Raw genomic sequence first — 12,481 nt, 5'->3', positions numbered from 1 at the left:
ATTGCTCAGGTGTTTCCAGCAATTTCTGTTTTCGTTTCTGATTTACAGCATCCACAGTTATTTCAGTTTTTAATCAGAAGTGCAGTGGTAAGGTGACTCACAAATGTCGGAAAAACAGAAAATTTTATTATTTTACATTATTTCACAAAGACAAAGTATATTGGTTGAAAGAAATTGAAGACAAGTCAAACAAAAAAAAACACTCCAGTGATGAAGATCTAAAACGCTGGAACAGCAGGTCCGGAACCATTTGTGGAGAGAGAAACAGAGTTAACAGTGAGTCTGAAATGACTCTCCTTTGGTATGGAGAGGTGGAATTAGGATCCATTATATACAGTTGGAAAATGGGAGGGAAGCAAATGGAACAGAAGAGAGTGGCAATGATCTAAAAGAAAAAGCAAAGATCCAAAGTAAACATTAATGATCGGAGCAATGTCAGTCCCAACTGCAACTAAAGGCATGAAAACAAGATATAGACATGGGGGTAAATCTATCAAAATGGAAGAAAGAATCCATTGTCTGAATTTTGTCGAGCTGAGTGTTCAGTCTAAAAGGGTGTAAAATGCCTCAAGTGGAAAATGTGGTGCAGCTCCTTCAGCTTGTATGGAGCTTCAGTGGAACACAGCAGCAAACCTAGGACTGAAAGGCAACTGTGAGAGCAAGATGGTGCAATAAATGGTAAGTAAACATAAGATCGGGGTCACCCTTGAGGACTGAGTAGAGGTGTTCATAAAGCAGTTGACAGTAATGGTTAGTCTGACTCTCCATTTGCTGTGAAATAAAGCAGTTTTATTATGTGTATTTGGCCTCAGCTTTTAGACTGAGATTTGTTGCTAGATACTTTTATTATACCCTTGAGCTTTGCTACTGTGCCGTTAGAGAATGGGTAATAACAGAAGCATCTCGAAACTGAAGATGCTCTACCCATTCACAGGAATGACTAGCAATTATTTATCTAAAGGCAATCTACAGTATCTGCCCTAGTGTATTAAGTACAAGGAGTGATTTCTGCAGCTCAATGTCAGTAAAACTGGCTTGTGTATTATGGAATTTTTATATAGCAATATTTTACAAAGATTTAATCTCCAAAAGCAGTTGAGATAATCATCCGCTATTTTGGAAATAAAATAAATCTCTCGACAAGAGCAATATTTAAAATAGATAGTAGTTCTTTCTTTCAATGCATGTTGTGTAAGTGATAACAATATTAGCCTTGTATCAACTTTACTATTACAATCACCAATTCTGTTACTACAGAATAAATATTTGCCCAAATTGTCTTGATTTCAGGCAGTTAAATGATGTACCTTTTAGAAAGGAGTACACAAAAAAGCAACTCAAACTAATATTCAGCCCACATACGAGAAACACTGTGTGCAGTTTCCTTCTAGAATATGTACAAATTCTACAATGACCTTCACAAAATTATTCATGCAGTCACTGTTCAGATCAGTGCATCAAAATCACAGCAGCATAACGTCTAAACAGCTGCTTACTTCACCTCATTCTGAAGCATTTATGACAGACACATGTACAACTAATATAAAGGAATACTGACCTTTACTTTGATAATAAATCATCAATACATACACTTCAATTACTATGGTGCTGCTTATAGTATACCCTGCCTTATTTAGATTAACTAGGAGATTCTGACAGAGAGAGTAAATAAATCAGATAATTTTACTAATTGGCTTTTGGGATTTTTACCGCCGTTTGTTGAGATGACTTGAACAATTTGGTGAATAAATGGCTTAAGGTATTCGTTTCTACATGTGGCTGGACCATGCAAACCATAATCTAGTCTGCTCTCCTGTAAAAACTGCTCATTGTTCAAGGATCAAACCACAATGCAAATAAATTTTGCTTCTCTTCTCTACTGCAAACTCCTCAACCACTCACCTCCAACCACAGGCACAAAGTGGTCATGGGCAACTTTGCCACTAAGGTTGAATCCATTTGTTTGGCTGTTCTATCTCAACTCCAAAGCAAATTTCCTCAAGGCTTACACAGAATCAAGCTCGAAACTCATGAATTTCTCAAGTGTCATTATCTCCCCCCTATAATCTTGCCTACACTACCCACTGTTTGACATTATATGCACCAAAATGTGAACTAACCAATTACTCTTCTTGGCCCACATATTAGTCAATATTGTCAATGGTTATTTCTCCTTAAATAAAACTCAAGATCTTCTTAAACCCATCAGCTTCTGTACTCTGTCCTTGCAAACAATTGCTCATCTCAAAGTGTTCAAGGACTTGGGAGCGTAAAGAATTTAATCAACTTCTGAAAGGCATAGTGGAATGTTGGAAACTATGTTGGAAAGAAAAAGGAAATGGGAAAGATAGACTGAAGTCTGTCTCACTTGTAATTTGTCACATTGCTTGTTTGACATCAAAAGTGGATGAGCAGCAAGTTTCCTCAATTGTCTATTGGGAAGGAAGAAGCCATTGTGTGCATAAGCTGAAGACAAATCATCGATTCTGCTCCTATTTCTGACTCGTTAGGTTAACCCAAATCTTGGGTTTTTTTAATTCACTCCTGCGAATTATGTGTTTCTGGCTGAGCCAGCCTGTCCTCAGTTGCCCTTGAGAAGGTGGTAGGGAGTTGCCTTCCTGAATTGCTGCAGTCCATCTACTGTAAGTAGACCCACAGTACTGTTAGGGAAGACAGGTCCAGAATTTTGACCAAATGAGACTAAAGGGAGTGATATTTTTCCAGATCAGGGTGGTGGGTAGCTTGCAGGTGGTGGTGTTCCCAGGTAACTGATGCCCTTGCCCTTCTAGGTGGAAGTAGTTGTGGGTTTGGAAGATGCTGTCTAGGGAGGTTTGGTATATTTCTGCAGTGCACCTTTTAGATAGTACATGTTGTTACAACTGTCCATTGCAGGTGATAGAAGTGAATGTTTCTGGATGTGGTGCCAATCAAGTGGGCTGCTTTATCCTGGATGGTGTCAAGCTTCTAGAGCGTTGTTGGAGCTGCACCCATCCAAACAAGTGTTCCATCACAGTGCTGACCTATGACCCTTGTGGATTGCAGACAGGTTTTGGGAAGTCAGGAGGTGAACTACTCTGCAGGATTCCTACTCTTGCAGCCGCACTATTTATAGGGCTAGTCCAGTTCACTTTCTGACCCACCCAGATGAGCTTTCAACCACAAACCCAATTCATCAAGACTATACAATTCCACACCTATTATATTTGAGCTTTGCACCCCTTAACAATGACTGTTAAAAGCCCCATTCCATCATCAAATAGAAACAGAGTTACTGTTTCAATCCCACGTAAGCTCCCTCTGCTGTAATGTGCAAATAATGTGCAACCAGAGAAACTTGAACTTCATGGCAATAAGATCCATAGAAACAAATCCAAGTCTCCAGCACCAGGATAACAACGATTGGCCGGGTGGTTGACAGTGAGGAGGAAGGAGTAAACTGCAGAACAATATTGCACTTCAGTAAAAGGAATGAGACAAGGAAGAACTCAATGAATGGCAAGACACTAGGAATCTCCAAAGAATATGGGGTGCTTGTCCACAGATGCCTGAAGGTGGTTAATGAGTAGTTAAGGCATATAGGCCACTTGCCTTTTATCAGTCTATTATAGACCAGGCTAGACCCCCCTCAAAACATTAAGAATGTAGCCAGACCCTAACTTTGCTAGTTGTTTTAAGCAGGTGTAAGTGGATATTCTAGGAGTGATGCAGCTGGTCAAACCACTTCGTTTTAAACAAAACAGAATTTATTTACAAGATTACCAAATGAAACACAAACAAAAGAGAACAGAATACAGAATAACTTAACCTATCCGAAAACCCAACAGATTATCCTAACTTAATGATGCTGTTCCAAATACTTGCAACAATCCCCATAAACACCCCTTAGCACAAAAGGGAAAATCAAACACAGGCTCTTCCTGGAGGGAAGTCAGAGAGAGTACCAGCACGGTCCTTCTTTGGGTCCAGCAGCTTTTTTCACATAACTGCTAAAAACCAAACCAAAGAAGAGCTGAGAGAACTGGCCACTCCCCTTTCACTGTATAAGTGTTTTTCTTAAAACTTGAAAGCATTCGGCCTAAGGCAGTATCTATTAGGTGTAATCAAACTGGCCCTGAAACCCTTCAATCCCAGCATCTGCCCCTCAATTTTGTAAACCTCGATAAGGTCCCCCCTTAGCCTCCGACGCTTCAGGGCAAACAGTCCCAGCCTGTTCAGCCTCTCCCTATAGCTCAAATCCTCCAACCCTGGCAACATCCTTGTAATTAAATGCCAACATTCCATTTACGTTCCCTATTACCCGCTGCACTTGGATGGTAGCACTTAACTCATGGACAAGGATCCCCAAATCTCTCTGTGCTGTAGATTTCTATACTCTTTCTCCATTTAGATAATAATCTAATCTTCCTGCCAAAATACTTAACCTCACATTTTCCCACATTGATTTTCCAGTGGCTAAATGTTTGCCCACTCATCCAACCTGGTGGACTGTGACATTCTCACTACCTTTGTCGTCCTGTTTCTCCCCCTCAATCAAAGCAAAATGCTCAGAGACACAGAGTAGTTTTACCTTCTTCATCTTTATTCTGGGCTCCGGAGTGAGAGAGCACGATCGCCCATGTGCACATGGACATGAGTTCCCAGTCTTCTCTGGAACAGCAGTTTCTTAATGAATTATATCATCATTTTACAGGGGGGAGCGTTCAGATAAGGCAAGATACATATTGATTGGGTGACCATTACAATCAGCGGGAATCAATAGTAGAGATTAAGCCATCTGCTGTTACACAACTGGCTTCACATAATGAATACTTTTCACCTTGTTAAACTGACCTTACATACTGAATGCTTCCAATATTATTACATGGCTCTATATAAATGAATGCTTTTCCACCTTGTTAGCCTGTTACCCTTGCCTCCAGCACCCAATTGTTAGCTGTGCAAGTTCTTATATGATCTGAATCATGCTCAGCTGAACCTCTTGTTTCACAAAACTCAGGATTTAACTCTTTCCCTGTCTAATACCTGAATCACATTCTCATTCCCTCCTTTTATCATTTCATGATAACCACCGAAATGGCACTACCAGCTTTCATAAATACTGGCTGTTAGAGTCTTAAGCAAGTTATTGACACACAGCATGCAATGATTATAACAACAACAATTACTAGTCCATTTCAGTAGATAGAATTTGAAAAATCCTCTCGTGGAAAAAAAATTCACCAGTAAAGTTCTTAAATCCACAGTCCTTAGTGATCACTCCATCCCCTCCAAGTCAAGTGGAAATGAGCTAATTCTCCAAACTCTCCTCCAGTAAAGTCCAACCTGAAAACAAAATTCAGTCTGTCCTTGTGCATCACTCCACAGAGAAATCTGATTTCTTGGATAAGGGCAGTTAAATGCTTCACAAAACTGACAAGACTTCCACCCTTCCAGAGTTGCTTAAGATGGAAGATACCAGCACCTCTGAGTGTGCAGTGTAGCAGCTGTAACTGCAGGCGAGGTGAATGCAGCATTCTTTGCTGCTTCTGCTCCCGCTCAGCTGTTAAATGTAACAAAGCCAACTGGCTGTTTTGATGTTAGCTTGATCGGTGAACCATCAAATCCCTTGATATGATCAAAAGACATGCTAAAGCTCACGTGGTTTAATGTTCGTAGGGAGGTCACTGATGAAAAGCATACCGACCTCCCCTACACGGTTGTTAGCTTCTTAGTTTTTCATGGTCATGACTGGGGAGCTGATTGAATCTGTTGGATCAGGTTGTGGAGAGGTGGACAGTGGTCTGAAGGCATGCTTTACCTGTGAATGGAGAAACTCTAGAAACGATGTTAGCTGCTGAAAGTATCTTTGCATTTCCTCTCCATCCTAGAGGATGGTCACACATTTAACTACACTTACTTGTGTCGGCCTATTTCAATCTTCATTGAATTCTTCAAGTCTTACTCTATTCACTATTTTGACATTATCAAGTTTTATACAATCCATAAACTTCTAAATTGTACTGCCTAAACAATTCAGTCAGCTACAAACAACAATCAATGGTCCTAAAATCAAATACTCTGGGGACCCCATGTAGATTATTCAAAAATAATTTTCCTTTAACAAGTTGATACTTGGCTAATGTGAAAGCTGTCATGAAAAATATTTCAAAAGTCTGGAGCAGCAAGAAAACAACAATGTTTCCTGTGTGTTAGCAATTGAAGAGGAAGTTTCAGTTCAGATTTAAATTGCAAATATTCGTGGGAAACAAATGCTAAATATTTTAAAATATGTTCTCCAAATGAAACTTCCTAAATAAAACAATTGGAATTACAGTGGCAACTTTGGTCGAGATCAACATTCTTTGAATTTGCAATATGAAGGGGGCCAATGAAATCTTAACAATAATTAACAGAATTTAAACAGCTCAGCCTCAAGTTCTAATATTCTCTTTAAATCTTAACAAAACATCAAACTCAAAATGCACTCTTCTTTTCGTGAACACTCTGCATTAAAAACACACCAGCAAAGATATTTTACTACAATACTCTCATCTGGTTAAAGCATAACCACTGACCCAACTGTTCCTTTTTAAACAGACATTGTAGAATTTCAAACACATCAGAGGCTCAAGGCACGCAATCAATTTGTTTTAAGGTTACAAGTTTGATCATTTTAAGACAGACATAATGTTGTACAATTTCAATGTAAAAACAAAATCTGCCCCATTACATAGCCCACAAAACACACTGAATTGATATCCTGATTCAAGCAAGGCAAAACAGTTACTTAAAAAAGATTTCAACAAACCAAAAATTTTTAAAACATCAAACACTCTCAGCAAGGCACAATTTACACTGAAACTTTCCTTCTTCAACCCAAGCATTAGTATGACATTAATTTTAGCGTTTCTCGGTTTTTTTTGCATCCTTTCATGGAATTACACTTATAAAAAGAGAAAGCCCTCACAGTGGACCACATGATGTCACAGTCCAAGCCGCTCTCCTCCCCAGGACAAAGACTTGCAGATTCTCAAATTTCACCACTAGGGGACTTTAACTCCCTTCTCACTTTACTCCTCACGAGGGCTTGAACCTAACTCAGAGAGCTCAAATCGCAATTAAGCACAGAGCTCAAACCCCGCTTAATCACAGAAAGTTCAAATCTCACTTAAACACAGAGAGCTTGAACCCCAGCACAGTGCAGAGGACTCGAACCTCTGTTTATCAGTGTGCTTGCGAAACTGTGTCTCTTAACTGAACTAATTACCATTCTTGAATCCATAGAATAGAGAGCGATTGAGCGAGGGGACCGTCGCTGGCACACAGGAGTATTGAGAGGGACCAAGGTTTAAAATCTTGTGGGCCCATCCATCTCGAGACACCAATGTTCCAGGTGACTGCTGACACTGTCCAATAGTAACTATTCGTTTGGAACCTGCCAACTACACCAATATTGTTGTCCCATATCCCCCCTCAGTTGAAGCAAAATGCTCAGAGACACAGTAGTTTTATTTTTATTCCAGGCCCTGGTGGGGGGGGGAAGAGAACGATTGCCCATGTGCAGAGGTACATGAGTTCTCGATCTTGTCTGGAATAGCAGTTTCTTAATTACTTATATAGTCATTTTACAGGGAGGAGCATCCAGATAAAAGCAACATACATATTGACTGGGTGACCATTACAATCAGTGAGTCTCAATAGTAGAGATTAAGCCATCTGCTGTTACACAATGAATATTCTTAACCCCAACTGGCTCCACATAATGAATACTTTTCACCTTGTTATATTGACCTTACATACTAAATGCTTCCAATATTGTTTCATGGCTCTACATAATGAATGCTCTTCCACCTTGTTAACCCATTACCCTTGCCTCCAGCACCCCATTGTTAACGGCAAGTTCTTATCTGATCTGAGTCATGCTCAGCTGAACCTCTTGTTTCATAAAACTCAGGACTTAACTCTTTCCCTGCCTGCTTATACCCTATACACATTTTTATCTTCACACCTATTTTTGGGTCATATGAAAATTGGCCATCTTTCCTCATCCAACTCAAATTATTGTAGCCCCAGCAGTGATCCCTCTGGCATTCTGTTAATTACAGGTTGCCATCCTGAAAATGCCCTTATTTCAATTCACTGTCTTTTATCAGTTAGCTTATCCTGTATCCATGCTAATACACTAACTCCAACACTTTGGATTAAGTCGCCTAATGTGAGATACTTTATCAAATATATTTTCAAAATCCAAATATATTACTTCGCCTTTATCTATCCTGCTTGTTACTTCAAAGTATTCCAGTAAATTAAACAAAGCTAATTCTGCCTGATCATATTATCTTCCCTAAATGCTCACTGTTTCATCCTTTATGACAGGCTCTAACATTTTCCTAATTATTTCTCAGATGTTAACTTGTTAATTCCAGTCCGATTACAGCATAACTAACTCCAAGTTGTACAAGGGGAATCAAAGTCACAGAACGTACCCTTGGTGGGGGAAACGACAATGTCTCATCAAGAGTAGTTTGACAGCATAAGCAAGGAGTGGCCTGCATCAAATGCTGAGGGGATCAGTCAGGAATTAACACTTACCATACATATTAATGATCCAGATCGTGATGTTCAAGGGACAAGTTCAAAGTTTTCAGGTGTCATGAAACTTGTAAACTGACAGGAGGACAGTGTAGAACTCCAAAAGGGCATAGACAAGTTGGTGGGATGGGCAGATAGATGGCAAACAAGGATCAATGCAGAGCATGAGAGGGTATGCATTTTAGTTAGATGAACATTGAAAGACAATATAAAATCAGGGAAATAATTTGAAAGGGATTCCAGGTGCAGCAGACTGGATGCATATGTATATATATCATTAAAGATGGTAGGACAGGTGAAGATAAAAGTAAAGCAACGTCCTTGGCTTTACTCATAGGAGCATAGAATAAAAGAGCAAGGCAATGATGTTGAACTTATACAAGACAATTTTTTAGATCTCACCTTTAGTGTTATGTATAGCTCTGGGTGCTACATTTATAAAAAAGGATATGGACACATTGGAAAGTGTTAAGTAATTTACAATTAGGTTCCAGAGATGAGTAACTTCAGTTATGGAGGGAAGATTGAAGAAGTTGGGACAGTTATCCTTGGAAAAGGCAGCTCAGAGGAGATTTGACAGCGGTTTTCACAGTCATGGGCAGACTGGATACAGTAGATAGGAGAAACTGTTACGTTTTATATAAGTAACAAGAACATGAGGGCATGGTTTTAAAGCAATTTGCAAAAGAAGGAAGTGTGACATGAGAAAAAGCTTTTTTACACAGCAAGTAGTTAGATTTTGGAATGCACTGCCTGGAAACATGATACAGGTAGGTTACAGTGAGGCACTGAGAGTGCCTTGGATGATTATTTGGATGAAAATAAAGTGCAAGGGTATGGGGATAAAGCAGGAGACTGACACTAGATAATGATGCTCATTTGATGGGCCAAATGGCCTCTTCCTGCTCTGTTCGACTCCTTAGATTCTGTGACTTACTTAATCTCATCTGCTGTTGGAGACAAATGTCCACAACAGTACTTGTAGTTGAGATATCAACATCTAAGACAATTTATTACCTAAACCGCAAGTACATCTCGACTGTGAGGTGTGACGCTACAGAACAAACCACAAATCTTATCAAATCACTTCAGAACCACAAAAGGTTTCAATTATCACCATTCAACAACCTCAACATCAAAGAGAAACTGTTCAATTTTCAATATTTTCTCCCTGATTGTAACCTTTCATTGCTTATAAAATCCTAATGAATCTACACTATTTTCTTTCCATTACTTTTAAGTGGCAACAGTATCAGATCAGACCAGGAGCCACTAGTTTTCTAATCATATTTCTACTGTCAAAGTTAGATCAAACAGATTTGCCTCTTGGCAGAACTGAATTTAACAAAGCAGTTTCAGCTGGCTAATGGATATTAGATCAATCAAGAAAATGAAGTTTGGCCTTTGCTGTAAAATGTTCTCAGGGCTATAAATAAGGGAGCTCTTTAGAATGTGTCACTCTTTTGTGCAAGAGAAACTTAATGCTCCAATGCCATCCAGCTTTTGGATTGGGGGGGTGGAATTGGATATAATACATTTGGATTTTTCAGAGTACGTTTGATAAGGTACCTCATATTAGGCTGCTTAAGAATTTAAATACACAAGTGTAGGAAAGGAAGGCAAAGGGAATGTTAGTCCGTATTTCAAAAGGCTTGAAGTATAAAAAAGTGCGGAAGTCTTACTGCAATTGTACAAGGCGCTGGTGAAATCATATCTGGAGTACTGAGAGCAGCTTTCGTCCCCTTATTTAAGGAAAGACATTGTTTCAATGGAAGCAGTTCAGAGAAGGTTCACATGATCCGTGGTATGGAGGGGTTTACCTTATGAGCACAGGTTAAATAAGTTGGAGTGCTACTCATTGGAATTTAGTAGAGTGAGAGGAGATTGCAGTGAAGCATAAACATTCTTAAGGGATATGACAGGTAAATCCTGAGAGGATGTTTCCCCTTGTGGGAGAGTCTTGGACCAGGGGCAGCAATTTAAAACTGACAGCAGGAGGAATTCCTTCTGTCCAGATGGTGGAGTGTATTTGGAACTCCCTGCCACAGAGTGCTGTGGAAGCAAAAACTTTGTGTATATTTTAGGCTCAGATTGACTCCCTACTGATCAAGTATGGCTATAGGGAAAGGACAGGAAAGTGGCTGAGGAATGTCAGATTAGCAATGTTCCTGTTGAATGGCAGAGTAGATTCAAGGCCGAACGATCTACCCTGTTACTATTTCTTGTGGTTTAAGAGGACAGAATTGGTATAGCTAGGAGAAAAGTGAGGACTGCAGATGCTGGAGATCAGAGCTTAAAAATGTGTTGCTGGAAAAGCGCAGCAGATCAGGCAGCATCAAAGAGGGCTTATGACCTAAACATCGATTCTCCTGCTCCTTTCATGCTATCTGACCTGCTGCGTTTTTCCAGCACCACATTTTTAAGAATTGGTGTAGCTCCAACATTCTTAAATGGCTTAATCTCTCAAATCTGGTCCCATCTTTTCAACCCTAGAAATTTCAGGAAAAATATTTTCTTTCTTCAAAATGATATGTGAAAGGAATTTTGGTAATTTGTTTTTAAAAATGCCTTCCATTTGTTCAAAATGATCACGATCCAAAATATTCAAAATCAAACAAGTTGACCTGGTCTTTTTTCCGAACGTTCATAAGTTTTATTTTTTAAAAAAATACAGTCAATCTGAATGGAGTCTTAAATCGGAATACACAGTAGGTGACTGAATAAAATCAGTCAAGCGATTACAAACATCTGTGAGAACTTGCTGTAGCAAGTGCTTTTGGCATGCCTGTCAATATGTAGCTGTTCTCAACTCAAAAGGAACAAGGAGGAATCTTCAGCATACCCAGATACAAACTGCATTTTGTCAACAAAGTCACCACATTGAAAAGCTTATCCGACTAAAAAAAACATTGTGTCCTCTGCTGCTAGATCACAAAGTAGAAAAGCTTGAATATCATTTGTACATGGTATTTATGGAGTACAGAGGAACCTCGATTATCCGAACAACACGTGAGGGGAGTATAATCAAATGCCGGATAACACAGTTTAGCCAAGCATTGGGACCTTGTGATCTTGTTCGGATAATCTGAAATTCAGATAATTGACTTTTGGATAATCGAGGTTCCTGAGTACCTAAGTCTATTTGTTTTATTGGTGGAGGAGATGGAATGTGTTCATATTCTTTGTGCATTGGTTTACTGCCCACAATTGCTTTGCTGTTAGTTAGGAGTGGTCACAAAATGATAGCTTAAGACCTCTTGTGTTTAAAATAGTAAGAGTTAAAACTAGTTGCTTGTCTCCCAGACATCTACCACATCCAACCTTCAAGTCAACTAAGTCAAATGCCTAAAATGTCCAGATACCATGTTTGGAAATGGCAAATGACAGATCATAGGCAAGAGAAGAGTAAAGAGTGCAGAAGCAGATAGGAGAGATTTGTCAATTCTTTTGCTACCTAAAGTCTCGTAACATCAAATTTAACAACAGAAAATTAATTCTTGAAGAATGTGCAAAATAAACCAGAGGCTGTTAAAAACCTCAAACCTATTTTCAAAAGAATGTGCTTTTGTTTAATTCAAATATTGCATATATTGTGTATCATGTCGTAAATGTTGTGACCTGATTTCTACAGGTTTGGCTAGTATCAATTTCATACTAACCCCATTCCAGACAGACAGAAAGAATGCAATTTGCTCCTTCTCTCATCTGCTTGATCAACAGATCAATCATTTCTTTTTGTAAAGATTTAAGTCCTCTTAAGGTCCAGGTTTGAAGTGTCTGAAAACTTCCACTCTTTGCACACCTACCAAAGAGAAACCTCATCCAGAGGTCTGTAAAGGATCCCTAACTTTATTCAAAGGCTTTTTGAGTTATAAAAATAAAAAAGGGAATCAGTCATAAATATACAGAA

At 39.1% G+C, this 12,481-nt stretch overlaps 1 protein-coding gene across 2 annotated transcripts in view; it reads right to left on the bottom strand.

Moving 5' to 3' along the window:
* Nucleotides 1-12,481, bottom strand: part of zbtb5 (zinc finger and BTB domain containing 5) — a 34,141-nt gene that overhangs the window by 8,298 nt on the left and 13,362 nt on the right. The gene's annotated exons all lie outside the window — the stretch shown is intronic.

The sequence above is a fragment of the Chiloscyllium punctatum genome, chromosome 2 (genome assembly GCF_047496795.1).
Source record: "Chiloscyllium punctatum isolate Juve2018m chromosome 2, sChiPun1.3, whole genome shotgun sequence".
NCBI classification, from domain to species: domain Eukaryota; kingdom Metazoa; phylum Chordata; class Chondrichthyes; order Orectolobiformes; family Hemiscylliidae; genus Chiloscyllium; species Chiloscyllium punctatum.
This window is presented reverse-complemented; position numbering and strand designations above follow the sequence as displayed.